Source organism: Mesocricetus auratus, unplaced genomic scaffold (assembly GCF_017639785.1).
Source record: "Mesocricetus auratus isolate SY011 unplaced genomic scaffold, BCM_Maur_2.0 Super-Scaffold_100013, whole genome shotgun sequence".
NCBI classification, from domain to species: Eukaryota; Metazoa; Chordata; class Mammalia; order Rodentia; family Cricetidae; genus Mesocricetus; species Mesocricetus auratus.
The window spans coordinates 62426846-62450069 of NW_024429196.1; the positions used below are offsets into that span (position 1 = coordinate 62426846).

The 23224-nt window shown below is 41.0% G+C and overlaps 1 long non-coding RNA gene across 1 annotated transcript; it reads left to right on the forward strand.

The window, feature by feature from the left end:
- Nucleotides 1-3496: 3496 nt before the first annotated feature.
- On the forward strand, nt 3497-22655 carry LOC110340226. The gene is made up of 8 exons (XR_002382008.2): nt 3497-3588; nt 10614-10752; nt 11590-11645; nt 12048-12288; nt 13105-13306; nt 18554-18671; nt 19092-19260; nt 22467-22655. It is a non-coding gene; the product is annotated as an uncharacterized LOC110340226 (long non-coding RNA).
- Nucleotides 22656-23224: the final 569 nt, after the last annotated feature.

Below are 23224 nucleotides of genomic sequence, written 5' to 3' on the forward strand. Positions count from 1 at the left end.
GTTATTGCTATGACAGGCCTGGCCATACTTTTGCTTGAAGGAATATGAACCTTGGGAGGATAGAGTAGAAAAGTAGTTGAATGCTTTAAGTGCTGCTTAATGGGTCATACTAGTTGGGACATAGAAGACAGTGGTGTTGAGTATGATTTGATGAATACCTGGGGCCTGGCTCAAGATACTTCAGAAGGGAAGAATAGTAATATACAGCCTAGAGATCATTCTTGTGATATTTTGGTAAAATAATGTGACTGCTTCTTGCCCTTGTCTGAAGTCTGTCTGAGGTTAAAGTGAAGAGTTTTGAACTAATGCCATTGGCAAAGGAAATTTCAAAACAGACTAGGATAGACTCTGTCATGTGGTTACTAGTATTTATACTTATAAAGATTTATAGTAAAAAGGAGCAAGCTGAGCAGGGTAAATTACAAAATGTACAACTTGAGAAGGAAGTGGAAGGGAGCTAAATCCTGTGAGAAAGGGGTTAAACAGATTATGAAATGGAATAAGGAGCTGGAGAAATGGCTCAGCAGTTAACAGCATTGGCTGCTCTTCAGGGGTCCTGAGTTCAATTCCCAGCAACCACATGGTGGTTCACAACCATCTGTGATAAGATCTGGTACCCTCTTCTGACCTTCAGGCATACATGCAGACAGAACACAATCTACATAATAAATAAATAAATCTTAAAAAATAAAACAATAGACTAAAGGGAGTGGTGACCTCAGGATAAGATCCCACCCAGCTTATTTTCTAACTTGTGAAAAGGAACTAAAGAACAGCTTAGAACTGCTGGGTCTGGTGGTAAATGCCTTTAATCCCAGCACTTGGAAGGCAGAGGCTAATGGATCTCTGCCTTTGAGACCAGTCTAATTTACAGAGCAAATTGCAGAACAGCCAAGCTTAGGCAAAGAAGGAAACCATTGAAAACAGAAAGCTGGTGAAGATGTAATTGAAAGATCTTTGAGTTCAAGGCCAGCCTGGTCAACGGATCCAGGTTCAAGACAGCCCATCTTAGGCAGAGAAGGAAACCATTGAAAACAGAAAGCTGGTGAAGTTGTAATTAAAAGAGGGGGCCATGTTCCAGCCTCAGCAAGCGGGTTCAGCCACATGGTTCGAGCAAAGGACAAATATTATCCACAACTATCAAATATTCCTCCACAACTAAGTAAAGTTGCCGAGGCCAGGGATATGTCAAGGGTGTCCCTGAATGGAGGCTGGAGACGCCATTGTGTGAAGCTGTGAAGTTGAAGCCTGGGTTGCCTTGGAGACCCAAGATGTTAGAGATGCCAGAACTATGAGATATCTGCCTGGGAAAACTGCTAACAGGCAATGGAACCAGCCTGAGAGAAACGAGTATGTTGCAGTCAAGAAAGCCAAAGGGAATTGGAGATCTGAAGAGAGTTTTGACATCAGATATGGAGATGCAGAGGTTGGAGTTTGCCCAGATGGTTGTCAGTCTTGCTTTGGTCCAGTATTTTTCATCATGCTCCCCTCCCTAAATTTTTGAATAGTAGCATATATCCATTATGTGATGGAAGACTATGATTTGTTTTTTGATTTTGATTTTATAGGAGACTACAGTTAAGAGACTGCATGAACCTCAGGAGAGACTTTGACTTTAAAACACTGTTGAGACTGTGATAGACTATGGGGACTTTGAAGTTGGACTAAATGCATTTTGCATTATAATATGGTTACAAGCATATGGGGGCTATAGACTGGAATGTGGTAGTTTGATGTAATTGGTTCCTATAAACTCATAGGGAATGGAACTATTAGGAAATGTGACCTCACTGAAGTAGGTGGCCTTGTTGGAAGAAGAGTATCACTGTGGGGGCATGCTTTGAGGTTTCCTATGCTCAAGCTACACCCAGTGACACAGTTCACTTCCTGTTGCCTGTGGATCAAGATGTAGCACTCTCAGCTCCTTCTCCAGCACCATGTCTGCCTCAATGCCACCATGTCCAGCCAAGATGATAATGAACTAAACCTCTGAACTGCATGCCACCCAATTAAATATTTTCCTTTATAAGGGTTGTTGTGGTCATGGTGTCTCTTCAAGGCAACAGAAACCCTAATTAAGACACACCCATTAGCATATAATGATATAAAGTGTTATTATAACCAATTTGAGGATTCACAGGAAAACTTACAATAGGTGAACAAACAGAAAAATATAGTGGAATCAAAATCATGAAAGAGATCTGTCAACATTTGTGTGGATGCAGGCAGGAGGCTTAGTTCCTCACCACCTTCAGCAGATCTAAGAGTTAGCTTGGGTGTTTTGGGACCTCAGCTTGAGCCAAACCAGGATTTATGCCTTTAAATGAAGAAAAGAATTTCAGAGGACAAACCAGCTTACGATGCAGAGTTAGAGCTTAATAAAGGTATCTTAATAGAGGTTTAAACACAATTATTAAGAAAAAGATAGGCCGTCAGGCAGTGGTAGCACATGCCTTTAATCCCAACACTTGGGAGAAAGACGCAGATAGATCTCTATGAGTTCGAGACCAGCCTGGTCTACAGAGGCAGCTTGGTCTGCCAAAAGCTACATAATGAGACCCTGTTTCAAAATCCAACCCTGTACAGATAAAAATGAAAGAAAAAGAAAAAGAGAGGCACCCAGAAGGGAAGACAAGACACCCCGAGAGCATGGACATGTGCTTCTCTGAGGGAGTGTTGGTGCTTATTGATTTTGCTTTATAATAGTTTGGGTGGGATATGAATCTACTGCCTTCAAACAGTTGCTAAGAAGCCTGAATGGGCACAGGCAGGCTGGAACTGAAGAGGTAAAAGCTTGCTCACAGGCATGCAGGGAGACCTTTGCTGTGAACAAAGTTAGGAGTTTTGCTTGAGATTCTCAGGCAATGTCTGAGGAAAGGAAAGGCCTTATACAAGGTATATACATTCAGACCCTAAACCTGGGCCATTGTTACTTCAAAACAAAGTATGTGTGTGTGAAAGGAACATTGCCTCCAAGCTGGCAGCCTTTATAGCAAAAGAATTGGTAAGGGGCCCCTTTCCCTTCTCAGGTCCCCATGATTTTTCTCGTCTTTCTATCCTGCCTTAATCAAGTGAAAATTTATGAAAGGAAAAGCAGGGCTTTGGTATATAGCTCACTGGCAGAATACATACTGAGCATGCACAAGGCCCTGGATAGTCAATATAGTTTGAATAAGAATGGCCCACATGGGCTTACATATCTGATAACATAGTCATCAGGGAGTAGCATTACTTAAGAGTTAGGAGGTGTGGCCTTGTTAGAAAAAGTGTCACTGGGGGTGGGCTTTGGTGTTTCAAAGGCCAGCCCCAATGTCACTCTTTTACTACTACTGCCTGTCTGCGGATCTGGATGTAGAATTCTCAGCTACCTCTCTAGCACGATGTCTGCCTATATGCTGCCATGCTCCTTGCAGAGATGATAATGGTCTAACCTGTAAGCAAGTCCAATGAAATTATTTCTTTTTATAAAAGTTGTCACGTCACGGTGTCTCTTCACAGCACTAAATACCAGCAAAGAATTAAAAAGAAAAGGAAGAAGAAAGGAGGAGGAGGAGGAGAAGATGACGATGAAGGCAAATGAATATAAAGGTGAGGAGAATTTGAAATTAGAAAATCACAAGATGTTGGTCTGGGGGTGGGGGGCTGGGGGGCTGGGAGGGAGAAGGGAGGGAGCTGGGATTGACATTTGAAGCATGCATGTTTCTAATTTAAATAAAAAAAAGAAAATCACATGATGACTTTAGCCATATATTTAGATGGGAAAAGAGTTAGCTTGAAGCTATCCAAAGACAATATGAAACACTGAAGAAAAAAAGTGAGAAGAAAATAAAGTATTCAGGGATTGATGGAACAGTGCTATGCGGAGGCCTGGAGTCACAGGACTAGGCTCAAATATAGGTTAAATATAATTTATTTCGGGGAGAAGTTACACACACAAGCAGATGACCGACGCAGGTTCCCGCTCTAAGAATCAGCACAGGGTGCTCCCTGTGACCCAACCAGACGAAAGAGAGAGCCCCAGACCTAAAACTCACTCCCTGTCACGTCTGCACCTGTGACCACGCCCAAACTGGCATGGTCAACGCTATAGGTGCGGGTGGGGTGGCTATCTCACTACCGTGCTATCCAAAGACAATATGAAACACTGTGTGTAACATGCTACCAAGAGAAAAGTCAGGCACTGGGAGGGGCTCTGAGGTTTCTAGCCTGCTCCACTTCCTGTCTGCAATCTTGTGGTGTCTCGATAGTGAGAAAGACAATAATTCATTTGCTAGGGCTGCACCCCGTGACCCAAGCCACACCTACTAGACCCAATACCACAAGGTTAAGGGCCACGACTTGACAGCAGTTTGTGTTCCGACCCAGCTTTCCCCCTATGCTGCTGATAGGGTGAATAGGGTGAACACAGTTCAAGGAGAGTGGTCCCCAGGGCTGGAAGGCTCTTCAACGGACCTCAACACCAGAGAAAGGGACGCTGCTTTTTCCCTTCTCCAGGGGATGTGGACAATTGAATTCTGAAATTTCACACTGTCAAAATAGAGGATTGAAAAACAGAGTGCTGCCATGTGTTGCCTTGGATGACATTTACTGGATTTGCTTCCAGAGTGAAAGTCAGGGTCAAGAAGACCTTGAGAGACGTGAGTGCAAGATTAGCTCACTCTCTGCTCTTCCTCCCCCACAAATTTCTATCTGTCGAAATTAGTTGACTTTTGCAGGAATATTTGTTACTTTTGGAGCAATTAAAGATGTTTGCTCTTTTTTGGCAACCATGATTATTTCCAAACTCCACAATATAATTTTGTCTTCTTTTAGAGCAAATAAGAAAATGGCACGTGGATTGAAGGGAAGTGGGGTGGTTTTGTGATTTTGCCAGAGCCCCTCAAACTCTGGCTTTGTGTATAGATAGTGCTTTGGTTTGTATGTGATTTACCCCAATCCTTCAGGTAAATGTTGTTCCCAGTGTGGTTGCTGTGGGGCTGTTGGGGGAGTGGGGTTTAGATCACAGTACATAACCCTCCACATTAATTAAGGCAGGCCTTGAGAGACTGGTTCACTTCTTTTTAGAGTGGGTTTTTAAGAGGGCTTGAGAACACCCCTTCATTCTCTTCCACATGCGTTCCTACCATTGTGATACCATGTGTCATCAGGCCGCCACCAGAGCTGCATAGATGCCATCATCATGTCTTTGAACCTTCAGAACTATGGGATGTGAAATTCCTTTCTCTATAAGTACCTAGTTAGTTATTTTACTATATTTACACAAAAGTACCTGCATAGATAATATAAGCGATGACATTAATGCTAGATGAATATTTTGGTTGGTTATGCTTATATTATCTTCAGAGCATTAAATTATTTTATTTAAGTATTATAAACCAAATATTAAACAGAGCCTTTGGGGAAAACTATCTCCACATGACCTATGTCTTTACTGTGGCCATCAGCTTGATTGCAGAATTGCATTCTATGAAGGGGTAGAAATATGTATTATAGACACTGGTATGAGGAAGACGCAGAGTTAGTAACCAAGCTTTACACTGAAATGCAACTGTCTGGGGATTTCCTTGGGTGTCAGCAAGGACATTCAGAATCTGTCCTGTTATTGAATCCTGTGGTTGAGGAACCCCAGGTCATTTTCTTAGAACATCCCTTCACCTTACATTCTTATCTTTGTGGTTTCACTTGTAAGACAGTTCATACAACATCGTGACAATGGGCTCCATGGTGACAGCACTGAAGAGATTATCTAATCCTGACATCTGGGAGCATCAAGTCGAAATTCAGAGAGAAAAACAGAGAGAGAGCCTCCATCTTCTTCATCTCAAGTCCCATTAGTTTCAAGGGTTTTTGGTATTTGTTTTATGGTTTCTGTTTTTGTTTTCTTTTTGTTTTGTTTTTTGGTCTGTGCATTACTGAAGATCCTGTGTATTCTGTCCTGATAAGTTTGAGAAAGCAAGCAATGGAATTATAAGAGCACCTGAAAATATGATTGAGAAAAACTTAACATCATGATATTAAACTTGGCTTATAAAAGATTTTAATGTAAAATGTTTTCTAGGCATGGTGGTGTACACAATTGCAAATTTAGCCTTTGAGAGGCAGAAAGGGGAGAATCAAGAGTTTGAGGATAGCCGGGGCTACATAGTAAATTCTAGGCAAGCCCGGGCTATGTGGTGAGACGCCCCCATCCTAACAAAAACCAAACACCAACAATAAATATATATGGTTTTAATTTAATGGTACACACATATATAAAACTATCCACTCACATTTTAAATTTATATTCATACTTTATACCAAAATCCATGTTAACCAGAGTTGACCTCTGTTGCAGTATCTCTTAATATTAAGATGCTTTCATCCAGTCTCACAGCTTTCCTTTTCAAATCTCAGAAATGGCATTCAGGGCTTTCAGTGACGTATACGCAATAAGGAAAAGCACATCAGAAACACTGAATATATCTAAGGCAGTGGTTAGAAATAGATTTCTTCTAATGTTCTATATTCTCAGGGAAAGCTGTGAGATGCATGTAGGTCACTTAGTCATTGCATATTTGGACCTTCCACTGAGTCATTACAAATCTCTGGTATTTGAATGTTCACTCTTTAAAGACATCTCTTTTCAGAAGACTCCATTAAGACAATATTGTGCTTCTGTGTAATTTCTATTGGTAGCACTTTGGGGATATTTTAACTCTCTCTCTCTCTCTCTCTCTCTCTCTCTGTGTGTGTGAGACTCTTTCTTTCTCTGGGTGTGTGTGTGTGAATTAAATCCTGGTTCTTACACGAGTGAAGTAAGCAAGCACTGGACCACTGATCAATGTCACCAACCCTTTTTTTATTTCTCATTTTGAGATGGGGTCTGTCCTAGTTGTCCAGGCTGACCTTAGACTCACTCTGTAGCCCAAGCAAGCCTTTTACTCAGGCTCTTTCTGTCTCAGCCTCCCAGGTATTGAGATTACAGGTCTGTGCCACCAAACAACTCATTTTAAACATAATACCATGCATGTAATTATTAAATCACCTGTTCTTTGAGGAATCTATCTTATAAAGTATTACTATAGGGTTGGAGAGATAACCCAGTGGTTAAGAATACTTGTTCTTCCAGATGATGTAAGCAGAGGTCCTGGGTTAGTTTCCAGAACCCATGTTAGATAACTCAAAATGCCTGTCACTAGCTCCAGAGTTTCCAATGCCCTCTTCTAGCCTTTTTGGGCACCTGCGCGTGCGCGTGCGCACACACACACACACACACACACACACACACACACAGGTACACACAGGTACACACATGAATAAAACATTTAAAAGTATTTCTATAGAGCAAAGTTTAAGCATCAATTAGTAAATATTTAGTATACTCTGAAAATTCTGTAATAGGTACATTAGAAAATTACCAACATACAGCAAAAATTGACTTGAACACAGATCTCATTAGCAACCAACAAGAAAAAATTAAAGTGGGAATAGGAGGCGATCCAAAATTGACCTTTCTAGACCTTTTACATTTGTTCAGTTTACACCGTATCAGGTATCAGGTTCACTATATACTATCATAAGCTTCTAGAAGATGTGAATTGAACACTTAATACTTCACAGGCAAAACAGAATCAGAATCCAAGGCTCCTGACTACAGATTTGAATATTTGTTTCATGACCATATTTATTGTCTTGTCTGAATTTCTAAGAATTTTCTGGGAGAAAAAATGGAATTTTGATGCTTTTGTGAGACTAATATAGAAATTACTGCTGCCATTTTGGATGAGAAAGGAGATTTTGTACAATCAACTTTGAACAAAATGTTTCCATTGATTTTTTTAAAGAGAAAAATTGCTACATTGTAGTCTTTTCATAAACATACATGCAAAATACTGGAAATATAAGTGTACAGATATAGTAAAATAATGATAAACCACGGCAATGTGGAGTTTATCTCAAGAATGCAGAGCTGGCTTCAAAATCAGAAATCAATAAATGTAAATTGTTATAGTGACAAAAGAAAGAGTCAAAACTATAGGGTATTCTCAATAGATATATAAAAACACTTGGAAACAGACAAACTTTTAATCTAAAAATATACAAAACATATTTAACTAAACTAGAAATTTAATGGAACATTCTTGACCTGATAATGGAGATCTGCACACATCTTTCAGTTAATATAATATGTAGTGTTGAAAAATCGCTGTGTTGCCTTCTCAGGTAGACCGAGGGGAAGGCGTCCTCTTTTGATGTGTATTGAAACCCTAGATGGCCAAGTACAGTGGCAATGTGAAACAAGTACCACAATGTTTGCTGATGATGAAAGCTGTAAGGCACCTACTAAGCAACTAGTGAAACTGTTGGGTGACAAGATTTCTCTGGGGAGACACAACACATACACACACACACACACAAGCACACACCCCTACTTATTCCAGATAGGGATCCCAGGACTAACTTGTAGGGTAAAAAGTCTAAGCTTACTTCTGAATTTTGAAAACACACTAATCCCTGGGCTCATTCAAAGCTCAGGAGTTGAAATTCCACCAATCCCCACACTGGAAATACTCACCCTGGAAAACTTTAACCCTAATAAACCCTATAAGCCTGCCTTCCAGTTAGTTTTCGGCTGTTTCTTGCCCAAGCAGAGGCGGCTACCCTTTTGTCTCTTTCCCAATAAATCTCTTGTGTGAAGTTCATTGTTCAGTGTGACTTTGTGGATTCTTTGGGCCTCATCTGTCAGGATACCTTTCCCTTCAGAGCTGAAGCACATATACTGGAGAAACCTTTTCCCCTCAGAGCTGTAACACATGACCAAAGTATGGATACCACCCAAATGCACTTTGGTGAACCAATGAGTTTTATTGGGGTTACTTACATAAATATGGGTAAGGAGTTACTTACAGGAGCAGAAATAACTCAAAGACAAACTTTGTCGCCAAAGCCCACCCTAGCATGGGTGACAACACAGAAAACTGGAACCCTGGAGCCCACTGCACAGCCTACAAGCAGCTCAGCAGAATGGAGAATGACCTTTCCCAGTAATTCAATCGATCTAAACCTCTTCTGGGACAGCTCTGCTGGTTTCTGCTTCCTCCAGGAACTGGTCTGGTCTCAGGGACTGCAGGCTGGATTATTTTCAAATAACTCATCAGGCTGTACTGCTTACTCTGAGAGGGAGGGGTCTGGGGAATAAAGTCAGTTTCAGGTACTTCCTAAAGCAATTTTGAGTTAAGAACCATCTTTCTAAAAACTTACCCCATAGGATGGAATGTTTCAGTCTTGGAAAGAAACTGCTGCACAAGAGAAATTAATCAAATGTAACTATAAGCTGCCTTAACAATATTCTAAAATTAATAATTTTATGCACTAACATAAGACAATTGGAAAAACAAATGTTTCATTTACAGTGGCAACTTGGAGGCAACAAATACTAGTAAATTAATTAATAAAGTCACATACAAGATTTGACATTAGAAATTATAAAATTGCTGAGAGAAATTGGGTAACCCTAGACAGCCTGAGATATATACTAATTTCTGGATAAAAAGGATTCACACATATTTGAGAAACAATAAAGCTGAGGGTTTATACTAACTGAATGCAACATTTACTAAAGTTATATTCAGTATGAAATTGCTATACCATCATAAGGACCAATTGTTATCATAGCCTAGATATAGAGTTCATTGCTTTTCAACAGAGGCAGAGGAAAAGCTTCCCAACAAAAGGTGTTGAAACTATTGATATTTAAGTAGAAAAAGTTTATACAAAATGAATCTGAATGTTTGTCAATACTACTTTTATCTAATATGATAATCCATGCACTATTGCTTTCTATTCACACACTAGTAGTGTATTATTAGTTAATCAAAGTATTGTTTCTAAAAATATGGTGATATTCTTGTTGTTGGGATATTTATTTTCAACAAAAGCAATTGTTTTAAATTATAAAAGAAAAGTTTTTCACTAATAACTCTAAAGGTAGCACATGAAGTAGATAAAAATTATTTAGCACCACACAACCTAGAAATTACCTGAAAATGACATTTGTAGTTTTCCAAACCTTTCTGTACAATGCCATAAAATTTGTGAATTTCTTAGCATAGTACCATGTTACTTATAATCTTTTTCTTTGTGAATTATTAGGTTTTAATTATTTTGTTCGCGTATTATCTTTCATTTCAACATATTTCTTGATTTTTGTTATTGCATTTTCAATGGCATAAAGTTTCATTGTAAGCTATGTTCAAGTCACACTTCATTAGATATCTGCTCCTAGGATACCTGTCAAGCTTATAAGCTCTTTCTCCATTGAAATTCCCCATTCAGAATATGCTTTATCTATTGAGCAATCATGCCTGAAGGAAGTAATTTTGAAACAGTTATATTTTTGTTGTCTGTGTTGACTTTGAGTTTGTCTTATCTGCTCAGTACTTCCTTACCCACAGTGAAATTTAAGGAAGGTCATAAGCCAAACATTTCAACATTGCATCTAAATTTCCTGTTACAGGAGTCAGCACAGAAACAGTGATCAGACCATACTTAGAGCACATATAGCATTGCATGACCACAGGATTGTTCAAGTGCTCGTGATCTGACTTAAATTTGTTGGTTTTCCTCTCAACCAGGGATGTTTGTTCTTCATGTGGTCTGAGACTATACCCCAATACTGTGGGCTGAAGAACAGAGAAAAGATATCCTCAGAAAGAAAACAGGAGGAAAGCAAAATGGAGACCAAGGATAGACCAGAGTCACTTCCTCAAGACCGTGAGCTATGGGCTCCTGGTTTCAATTCCTTCTAGAACTTCCCTGGCTTTCTGCTTTTGGGTTCTGAGAAGATCCTCGTTCACAACAATTTCTAATTTCTTTCCCTCCCTCCCTTCTTGCCTCTCTCTCCCCTCCTCCTGCTTCTCTTCTTTTCCCTTTTGTAAAGTTGACTTGCTATCAAATAAACCCAAATAATACAAAAATAAAGTAATTCATGAGATGATTTCTCCTATAAATAATCAACCAACCCCATTCATGTTCTATACACCCTTGACTTTACATATGGAAAGCATCACCTATCTAGTCCCTCAATATAAGTTCAATTTTGGCTACAAATCTATAGTGATACTGTCTCATTCACCAAATGATTGTATATAGAGATCACCCCAGGTCTAATGCTGCTTTAGTGTGAAACCTTTATGTGTATCTTCCTGACCAGAGAGTGTGTGTTGTTAGACAGTGATTAGAATTTGACATCTAATGATTCCTTCAGGTTGTTATTTTCTTAAAATTCTAATCCCATCATGTTGTTCCTAGAAAGGTATTGCACTAATTTTCCCTAAGGAGACATGCATTAACATCTTTTAATACAAAACAGAGCACCAGCAATAGACCAAGGAATAGATTTTATTCAGTCCAATATGTGAACCAAAGAGTTTATTTGGCTTACTTACAGGAACTTGGGCAAAGGGTTACTTCCAGTAACTGGTAACTCCTCCAAACAGTTGCATAAACAGAGTTCTGCCTCTTCATGGATGATGATATAATGGAAGCTATATCATAGAATCCCACTTTCAATTAACCTGACACTTTCTATTTACTCTGGCATCTCCCTAGGTCATTTACATCTAGGAGTTTGAGGGGGAAAGAAGACATCAAAACTGGACTCTCAGGTAAGAGAACTATTCCCCTACCCCTTCAGCCTACTAGAATGATCTATTATATCTATTACTGATATACTATCTGACATTGTAGTGTTCTGTTTATTTGGTTGCCATGGCAACTGGGCCAAAGTCATCTCTTCTCTGAGATGACTATGGGATGATCATGTTATGTCTAAAGGAACAATCTATACTGAAACAAAGGGAAATCGAGTTTAGTTGGTCATACTATTATTTCAAATGTCAATAAATTTAACACTGTAAAAATGAAGTACTTAAAAATTTCACTCTTGAATGTCAATGAATTCTGTTTTCAAACATTTGGCTTGAATTCAGCAGACAGTTCTGTGACATGACTTTAGTGATTGAGGCAAAGAGATAATATTCACTCACAGTGCTAACATTTATTTTCAGTAATACCCACAGTCTGAAGCCAAAGATTACCTACAGTCCTGTAGGGAAAGGTATCCCAACAGAAGAATTACATCTCTGTTCCTGTGGGGGACAGTTTCCCCAACAAAGTGTTACAGTCCTTGGAAAGGTTTTCCTAATGCAAGTGCAGCAACTCTGCTCCAGAGGAATGTTACAGCTCTGCTCTGCTTAGGGAGCTTCCCAGCAGAAATGTAGCAGTTCTGTTCTACTCTCCTCCACTATGGTAAGACATTCACTACCACAAACCTCACTCGAGAGACTTCATAGGAGGGAGGAATCCAGGAGAGGGGCTGCCTCTATGTGGGTGGACAAAGGGCAACCCCAAACTGAACAGCTACAGGGCTTATATAGGGTTTCTTAGGGGCAGAGCTTTCCAAGATGGAGAATTTCAGGGTGGGGAATCATAGGATTTCAATTCTTGAGCTTAAGACAAGCTCAGAGATTGGTTGGATTTTGTGCTTAGGGATTGGTTGGTTTTCATGCTCAGTGATCAGCTGGGTTTTGTGCTCAGGGATTGGTTTGATTTCAATTCCTGGTTGGGGCAGGGTATGTTTCTATGGCTCTGGTCTCAGGGCCAGGGTTTTCTTTCACTGACACTTTTTACCCTGTAATAAAAAATTACAGAGAAAAATTTGTTTTACGGATTTGTTGGTTTCAGTCCGTGATCCTTTTAGCTCCATGTCTTTGGGCTAGCACACATCTAGTTGTCAGAAACTTGTTTTCTATATATTCTATACAAAATCTCATTCTCAAACTGTTGGGGATCTTTATTAATTAAACTAAACGAAAGTGACTTAATAAATACACAACATTAGTTGTCAGTGCTACGGCATTGCATAGAAAAAAGAGATGAGATGTGGAAGTGTGAAGAAGCAATATATAAAATAAGGCTGCTCAGAGTGGTGTAAATGTTGAACTTAGAAGTTCTGAGACAGAGAATAGAGAGGTGGAGAAAAACATAAGCAGAGACAATGATGACAGGGACACTAAGACAGAGGGACCACCCTGTGTTTCTGATAACTCGTCTATCACTCTTTAGGCTCTTCTGAAGTAAGTGAACGCTGAAATGGTTGGAGAGAAATTTCTAGATGTGGGTCTTGAAGGTGGAAATTTGAGAGAATAAAGCATTGAACGCGAAACCTGAGCCAAAGCATAGAGATGAGAACATGATCTGTTTTGCAGAGGAGTGATCCACCTTTCTAGACTCTAGTGTGTGCCAGAAACTGTGGGAAACTGCGCAGGTGAGTATGATGGACAAAGATACATTGCAAGCACTTGACTGTGGATGGAAATACAGAAGGGACTGCTGAACCATGGAGCATCAGGGTAGAAACTGGGGCAAGGTCATGCAAGATGCACTGGATGGGAGGAGGCTGAAGCCAGGTAAGCTAACAGGGGCCTCCTACAGTGATCAATCTGTCACACAGTGAAGACCTTACCAACATGGTGCAGATGTGAGAGGGGAGATCATTCAAGAGATGAATACATCTGGTTTCCAAGGATGGATATCTAGAGAAGATGATGGAACTTCTTGTCTAAAAGGAGTCCGCATGTGTGGGATTGGGGCTTAGGGGAGAGTACAGGGTGGAAATGCACGTTGATACAGAATGAATAGCCAACGGCACAGAAGGTTCCACTGAATTCAAGGAAAGGAAGATCTTTGGAGAGGGAATGTGAAGAGAAGGCCTTGGACAGGTAACTTGAGTCAGGGTTGGGGGAAACATGCAGCCTGGGAGATGAGACTCAAGGGTTGTCAGAGAATTAAGAGAACTTAGTAGATGGGGAGCCATAGAAGCTCAACGTGGAGGATGATGATCACGTTTAGGAGAGTTTATTTAAAGACCTGGGTTAGAAATCAAAGAGAGGAAGAACAGGAGGTGATGGACTTGCAAATGTGGGTGGAGTAATGAAGCTGTTATGAGTATGGGCTCTGACAGTCGCTCTCTCTGGACCTTGGTTCCACTAAAACAGGTCAACTTAATTTGCAGAGGTTTACCCATTATAATCTACTAGGTTGACCATCTGCCATCCCCCTAATTCATATCTTTCCCATCAGTTCAGCATGTGATCTTATTTAGCAATGGGGGTATTGCAGATCTAATGAGTCAATATTAATTCATACTAGAGAAAGGTAGGTCTGTAGGGCAGTGTGACTGGTGTCCTTGTGAGAAGTGAAGAGACACATAAGGAAGATACCTGTGCCTATAATGACAGGAGTAGAGGAGGGAGTTACATAGCTGCCAAACAAGAAGCACCTAGGGCTGCTGGAAACAGCAGAAACAAAGGGGAAGCATGGATCAGATCCTGACCCAGCGTTGTAGAAGGAACAGCACATCTAGGACTGCAAGAAAAGAAATTTTGTTCTTTTGAGCCCCCAGTTCCTGGCGTTTTGTGGTGGCAGTCCCCAGACCCTAATGCATTCAGTCACCTCATTCTTAGATAAAGATGATACTATCTTCAGAGTGGGAAGTATCACGGTGAGAAATGCTTAGGACAGTGTCTGCTCTGGAACTAGAGCTCAGGCAAGGGTTGACAGTGTGTTGTTATTCTTTATGGATCTGGTTGTGGACAGAGGGAAAAAATGATCCAAGTCTGCCATGGAGACAATAAAGTCACAGTATTGCCTGGTGTTGGTGACGCGCATCTTTAATCCCAGCACTCGGGAGGCAGAGGCAGGTGAATCTTTGTGAGTTCAAGACCAGCCTGGCCTACAAGAGCTAGTTCCAGGACAGTCTCCAAAGCCACAGAGAAACCCTGTCTCGAAAAACCAAAAAATAAAAAGTCACAATGTTTTACTTGTGAAATAATCAGTGCATATTTAAATCGAGAGGACAAATGCCTCACCTATGAAGACATGAGTCAGTTTAGATCAAAAGAAGTATTTTCTAGGTTGGTCACCTAATTGGTGTGATGCCACACTTCAGAATTTCAGAACCCTAGACTCACCCTCAAATTACAGATATTAGCACCATTGAATATAACTGTTACAGGAAATGGCAATTTTATCAAAGACAATTATAGGTATGCACACAGGAAAGAAGAGAATCTTATTTTAAGTGAAAAATCAACTTTTGTGCCTTAAATTCTCAATGACTTAGATACAGACAAGATTGTCTTTCAACATACCTTTTCAAAACAGTACACTATTCATGATTCTCTCTCAGACATGTAAACAGCTCTATCTACCCTGTCTGAAGCCCTGAGGAGAAGTCCAGGGGTGAATTTTTAATTGAGTTCTACTCAGCAAGTTCGAAACAAATGACTCATCTAATCTCATGGCTCTACTTTCTCCTCATACTTTAGACATCGGTACAAAAGCATTGCAAGGTTTTGCTAAGAATAGAAAGGAACAAAAAACAATTTGAAAATGCTTAGCAAACTGCTCATATCATGTTCACATGCCCAAAAAGGAAGAAAGATGAGAAAAGAACAAAGAGACTTTGAAAATCATTCTCCCTTAAAGTAACAGTCACAGCAGCTCCCGGAATCAAGAAGAGGACCATTAAAAAAATAACTATGGGCTGGGCGGTGGTGGTGCACGCCTTTAATCCCAGCACACGGGAGGCAGAGGCAGGCGGATCTCTGTGAGTTAGAGGCCAGGCTGGACCAACAGCCTCCAAAACAATACAAGAGAAACCCTGTCTCGTAAAACCAAAAATAAATACATAAATAACTATGGGAGAGTGTAGCTCAGTAGTAGATTGTCTGTTTAGAATACTCCCACCATTTTAAGCCACATTGAAATCATTCATTATTTTTTAATTTCTAAAGAACATTTAACATGAAATCTGTCCTGTAAGCAACAAGACTAATGCAGCCCAAGAATCTGGTCATGCTTTATCTTCACCCTGGAGTAAATTAGAGTCCTTAATTACCCTTCTACTGTACTTTGAGTACCATAGTTGACAGTGAAATATTACATTGTACTTCATTTGTACTTGGAAATCCAGGACAGATATAAGGAGGCTGAACATGAAATCCAAGTTCCCTTGGCAAATCAGACTCTGAGTATTTGAAATGTTCTCTGGTTTCGAGGAGGAAGTTACATATTCTTGTGCAAGTTGTTGGTCGTAGAGCCTTTGGCTGACTGAGACATGACAGTCAACCACTGCCTAGCTCAGTGAATTTCTCAATATATATTGGCTAATGGGGTTTTAAAACATTTCCTTCCATGCATTTCATAATTAGGAAAGACAGAGATACTTAGGAAGTGGATTATGGAGCTCAAACTTGTGATCAGGTTGCAAGGCTTTGGTCACAAGGTAGGCTTTGATATTTTACTTTCCAAAGACAAAGGCCAGATGTTCATCTTTTTCTGCTTTATACATAATACTTTCAGCATTTATGAAAATAGGTATGTACATGTACATGTTAGTAAGTATACATTTACTGAATACTTAAATGTCATATGTAAATACATACTAACTCCTGAAAATGGGTATTTTGCATATTTTCATTTATCTCACACTTTGTAAAATCTTGTAGCAGTTTGAATAAGAATGGCCCCCACAGGGTTACATATTTGGGAGTGATTGGTCTGAAAGGATTAGAATGGCCCCCCTAGGCTTATATGTTAGGGAGTGGCTGGTTTGAAAGGATTAGAAGATTTAGGAGGTGTGGTTTTATTGGAGCATGTGTGGAAATTTTTGGAGGAAGTGTGTCACTAGGGGTGGGTTTCGAGGTTACAAAAACTCATGCCAGACCCAGTTTCCTTCTGTGTCTCTCCCTCTCTGCTTCTCTACCTGTGGATCAGGATATAGTTCTCAGGTACTGCATGCCATGGTGCTTCCCACCATGATGATAATGAACTAACCTCTGAAACTCTAAGAAGCCCCAATTAAATGCTTTCCTTTATAAGAGTTGTCATGGCCTTTGCATCTCTTAACAGCAATAGAGCTAAAAACTTAAGGTCAGGTGGCCACACCTGTTCAGCCTGTGACAAGGGATTTCTTTAGCTGTGCTACAACATGCTCATCTCAGAGTTGCCTGTTGGTAGTGTTTTCCTATGAAAATGTAAACGTTCTGTATCTAGGGCTCTTGATGGAATCATTTGGCTCTAGTAGTTGTGGGCTGCCCTGACTTTCCAGCTTCGCCACTTATACTGTAATGTCCTGTCTTGGGGGCTATCTTCACTCCCATGATTGGAACTTTGCTTGGTAGACACCTGCACCTTCTTAACAGAGTCTCCCTTAACAGTCAGTCTTTACCTTTGCAGTGTCACACAGTGTCCTCTTGGGGACTTCTTGCTTGGCATCTGACCTTGCCATACATTGCAGGGCTTTAGAAACTTTCTGGAATCACAGCATAAGCCTTTGTGACGATTTCACTTTTGCATGTTTCACACCTGAAAAACTGTATCAACTGGTCAATGCTGCCACGCTCTGTTGTCAGCTCTAGATACAGCCTGGCTCCCTCGAGCCACAGTTTGTTTGCCTCTGTGCATGGAACTTGGTGAAACATTTTTCTAGGTGATTGTTTTTGAACAAGGAGTCTCTTCAGTGACATTTTCAACCTAAGCTCCTTCCTTAAAAATGAATTTGAGTTCTCACAAATTCGTCTTCCTCCCAGGGGCCTTTCCTTGTGTTAGGTATCTCTGTAATGGGACTAACCCCTTTAACAATCACAGTCGCTTTCCCATCACCCAGGTGTGACTTGAAACTTTCCTGCCAGACTCCTTTCCCTGCCAAACAGCAGTTTTCATATCTTTTTGCTCTACTTGTTACTTTCTTTTACTGTAGGCCTAGATAAGAGCAATTAACAGTAACCATAGCATAGCCTGAATGCAATCCTGTCTTGAAATGCACTCTGCCAAACAAATTAGTTCACTGCTTTTGACTTCAGCCACACTCAAGTTCTCAGGACACTCTGCCAGAGTACAACAGCGATGCTATCTATCCTGGTTCTCGATAGAGTCCTTGCTGACCTCTGAAGCCCTGTGAGCTGGTTCTCGATAGAGTCCTTGCTGACCTCTGAAGCCCTGTGAGCTGGTTCTTGATAGAGGAGTCCTTGCTGACCTCTGAAGCCCTGTGAGCTGGGCCTCCACTGTCCCCATCTACTGGCCTTCTTCCCAATTCCCACCAGAAGGACCATTAAGCATTGCTTGCAGCATGGTAGGGCTTCTCTAGCTCACACCTCCAAACTCTCTCACTCCTCCCACACACCTGCTCCAAATGCCTAAGAGCTACATGGTCAAGTTTACATAGCAACAGCCTTAATTCTCGGTGCTAATTTTCTATATTTCATTGGTGGAAGGAATACTGACTTATTGTTTGGAGATTTTATTACTTATTTAACTGAAAGTATATGTGCAGGTGCCCTTGGAGGTCAGAGGATGCTGGATCCCTCCCCCGTCGCCCCCAACTTCAGATTCGGTCAATTTTAAGCCATCTGATGTGGGTGTTGGGAAACAGACTTGGGTTCTCTGAGAAAGCAGCAAGTGGTTTAGCTGCCAAGCCAGCTCATAGGCCCCCAACTTTTTGTTTTTAAAGCAAACGGTCAATGAGGTTGAGTCAGGCTACAGCAAGCTCAGAATGGTCTTTTGTGGGTTGTGACTGCAGTCTTCACAATGACCCATGACATCACCTTACGGCTCAGCTACTCTGCTACGTGAGTATTTGCAAAAACAAATGCCATAGTCTTTGGTAGCTTAAATAATTTATTTCCCATAGTTTTGGAGGCTGGAAGACACAATAAGGGTGCCATCAGACTCCATGTTTGTTGAGGGTCCTTTCCTGGGTTTGCAACCTTGTTGCATTTTACATGGATGAGACACCATCACCCTCATCTTTTCCAACAAAGCTATCAGTCCTATCCACTAGGGTTCCACTGTCATGACCTCCTAAAATATGGGAAACTATCAATTTGGAGAGAGACAAACATTCAATACACAGCATGGCCTACAGTGAGGTTCAGGTTTTCAGCTCTAGTGTATGTATTTGAGGTCAGACCCATGCTTTTCACAGAACTGGAAGAAATGGCAAAAAAGAGGTGAGGTTTAAATATGCTTATTTTTCTCATCTTTTACAGTTGGACGTTATTTAACCTGGCTAAAAACACCTTCAATCCCAGCACTTGGAAGGCAGAGGCAGGTGGATCTCTGTGAGTTCAAGACCAGCCTGATCTACAAGAGCTAGTTCCAGGACAGCCTCCAAAGCCACAGAGAACCCCCCCTCAAAAAAACCCACTAGGAATGAGGGTGAGGATCAGTGAGCAGTTGGGGAGCAGTGGCAGAAGGGCACTTTTCAATGTACACATTTCATATGGTAAAAGTTTTGAGCCACATGAACATATCATTTTCAAAATGGGAAAATATAAGTAGATATTTTTCTATCAAAGGACTCCTTTACAAGGCCCTTTTGCTTGTTCTTTAGAAGAAGTATTTATGAGTTAGCAATTTTCATCTGTCTTCAAAAAAGTTCATATTTAAATGTGACAGGGTAAAACCTTGCATCTACTCTTGATTACAGATCCACATTCCATTCTGAGTGTTTAAGGACCCAAATGTTAAGTACCCTGGTCCTCAAAAAAATCTCAAGAAGTACTGCAATGAAACAGAAGTATAATGAGATATATATTCTCTACAGTGAGTAACATATGAAATATATAATGAAATATTAAAACTCAGATAATGAAACTGAAGCTTAGTGGTTAATAGCCTATTGTGATTAAATGCTCACATTGGCTAATGCAGTTAAATTGGGGTTAGAATCCAGACACTTGAGCTTTAAGAGTAGACAAAATATACAATCTACTGTGCTATGACAGAGACAGAGAAGAACAGTTATGAGAAGTGGAAATGTGTGGTTTTTAGATTGTTTGGAGTGAATAGGCAATAGACAGACTCAACTGAAGTGTTTTATCAGCTATGGTGACAGACATTATCAGAAACAATCATAAAACCAACCTCAAATGTTATACCGGTATTTCCTTTAGAAGGTATTTCCTTGGAAGGAAATAGGCTGAACTCAAAAGATAGTCACAAGGACTCACAACAAAGTTAAAAGACTCACATAACCTTCCCCAGGTTACATTTGTATAGACAGTTGCTCATGAGAGACAGATGAGGGGACCCTACCTTTCCATGAGATAATGGGCGGGTGTTATATAGTGTTAAAGTACTGTTCAAACACACTAAAAACCCTGTTAGTGCTCATTTCTTATTGTGGGCTCTCTTTCCAGTACCCATTTTCTTCTAACAAAGATGTTGAGGATGGGTTAATTAGACCACTTGGCAGGTGTTGACTCTCCCATGTTGCCCTGTCAGTCTGGAGCAAAAGGACTGCCAGTTAAGCAGTTGGCCAGTCTACCTGCACCAGCCATTTAGAACACTCCATGGATGCCCTGAGGAAAAGGACTTCAAACAGGTTGCCCTGTACTTTTTGCTATATAGTCTTTGATGAACTCTAGTTATCCTGCAACTATTTCCACCCAGAGAGCATTTTTTTTCCTGGCAGCCTAGTGGTAGGGTGGTTGTTGCTAATACCAAAAGGACTACCGTGTAGTTGGTGCAACCACAAACCTCCTTTAGCATGAGTGATTTTCTGTGTTTGTTACAAACACCTCTTCTTTGGCTATTTAAGCAGGTTTTCTGGTTCATTTTGTAAGCTGTCTAGGAGACAGTGCCCTGTGCTACCTCCTCTGGCTTCTCTAAAGAGGTCTTTACCTGCCGTCCTAATTTGCTTCCTATTTAAAGAGGTCTTTACCTGCCGTCCTAATTTGCTTCCTATTGCTGTGAAAACACCATGCCCCAAAAGCAATCTGGGAAAGAAAGGGTTAATTTATCTTACAGTCCACCATGGAAGGCAAGTCAGGGCAGGAACTCAGTATAGGAACCTGGAGGCAGGAACTTGAAGTAGAGACCATGGAGGACTTGCTGACTTGCTCCTCATAGCTCACTCAGCCTTTTCTTTTACATAACTCAGGACCACCTGCCCAGGGATGGTACTGCCCACATCAGTCATTAATAAAGAAAACACCCCAGGCAATCAGGCAGAAGCATTTTCTTAATTAAGGTTCCCTCTTCCCAGATGACTCTAGGCTGTAACAAGTTAACAAGAAAATAAATAAATTAAATAATAAATAACACTAATGAACACATCTGCCTATTTGGAGTAGGGTAGTTGGGGCTGGAAACGTGAAGAAAGCACCAGGGAGAACGGAATGACAACAGCAGAATAACACGAGGGGAGGCAATAGTGGGAGAACCAGCAGGACTGAGAGGCCGGAGGGCTGAGCTGCAAAAGCAGCCAAGGGACCAACTGCATTGACAGTTACAAAAGAGGCGGAGCCACAGGCCTGCAACAGGTGGACTTGGCAGCAGCAGTAGCAGCCACCGTCCTGTCAAATACCTAGACATACACAAACTGCCAAGGAACAGATCTTGAAGAGCTTCTCCTTGCTCACCCACAATTCCTATTGGAGTACAGTGCAGGGGTCCAGTCAGCTGACTGGTAACAAAGTTTTGTAAAATTGCCTGAAATGTCTCACATTTCATTGTGTCTCAACTACCTAACATAAATGCTTGGATATAATTTTTTAATCACATGGAAAAGGAAAAAATGTAAACTCTCCTATGAAGTTCACTCAATTATTCATTAAACAAATATTTCTGGAGCATTTTATGCTAAGCATTGCCCTGGGTTCAGAATGTTTTCAATATGTATTTTTAATTCGTGCTATAGCATTTTAAATAATACTGTGTAAGTATAAAGACCCTAATAGCTTAAAGCTTATGATAGGAGAGATTAATGAGATGCTCCGAGACTTGGCTATAAGCCTATCACTAGATGTGTTCATATTCCCTAATAATGTCAATTCCCTTTGCAGCATCATTCGGTAACTTCCCATTCTGAGCTTTAATGCTAGGAAGGGACTAGTGAGTTAGGACGGATACTATGGCTGTCAGGAAGAAAAGGGAAGAAAGGGAGGGAGGAGGGAAAGAAGGAAGGAAGAAAAAAAGAAAAAGATTAGAAATGAAGCCCCTTCAAATAACTTAATTCCTCAAAATCAGTTTCTCTCTATATAAAATACAAAGAATTAGGATGTTAAAGCCTAATTTTTGTCTGATAATCTATAATCTTTGAAGTAACAGATTTAATTCAGTCGAAAAACTCTAAATTACAGTGGGTTTTAATTCATTTCCTATTAATGATCCCCAAACTTCCTCTTTCTATATTGTGGGAGCAAAAGAAAAATATACATAACTTATCTACCTGCATATACATTATTGCCATTTTAAAGTGCTCAATACGACCCTTCATTATCTGGGCAAATTACCTGGTTGAGTTTTTTCACTTTATAAATTTTATCAGCAGAGTGTTTGAAAAACAGATGGAGTTGGGAGAGGGGGGGGTTACTAGCACATTTTGCAAACACTTACATTTTTAATTTTCAAATTAAAAGGTTTCAAACTTCAAGGAAGAATCCTGAATAATTGGACTTAAGATGCTTCTGAGACTGGCCTTTAATTTGAAGGACAGGGAGAGGGGCTGATCTAGTTTAAGTGCTGGGCAGGCCTGTGTGATGACAGAGACTCGCGATTGTAGATGAAAAGAATCCTATCACGAAGAAGAGCTAGAACCAACCTTGGCCAGGAGGGTTTGGACAACTGCCGGGCCTTGCGTCAGTAAGTGGTTTCAGATCCTGCAGCCACGGGAGGTCAAGTTCTTAACTGCCCGCAAGAAGGCTAGTTGAAATGAACCAAGGATTTATTTCTGTTTTAGTGGATTTAGCAAAGGAAGAGACGAGACGTATCCAGGTCACCGGACTCACTCTCGGAAAACCCGGCAAATAAAAACACCTGAACATTGTCATTTACACCTTTGCAAAAAGTTGCTCGCAGACGCCCTCACCGAGAGGGAAGGATCTGGAGTCCCGAAGCACCATCTCAAAAACAACTGTCAGCTTCCCAGTTCCAAGCGCCGTGCTCTCATGCTCGCCCAGCTCACCGGCTTCGGGTCTCCGGGGGCGCGCAGTCCCGAGGGGGCGAGGGGCGTGGCGGCCGTTCCCTCGGAGCACCCAATCAGCAGCGAGTCCCGGCGGTGGCGCCAGTGACGTAGGAGGCGCTCCCTCCGCCCCACTGCGGGCGGACGCTGGGAGCCGACAGCCACCCGAGCTCGGGGCTGCTGCGGGCGGCGCACGCGGAGCTAGGGCAGTGCGCG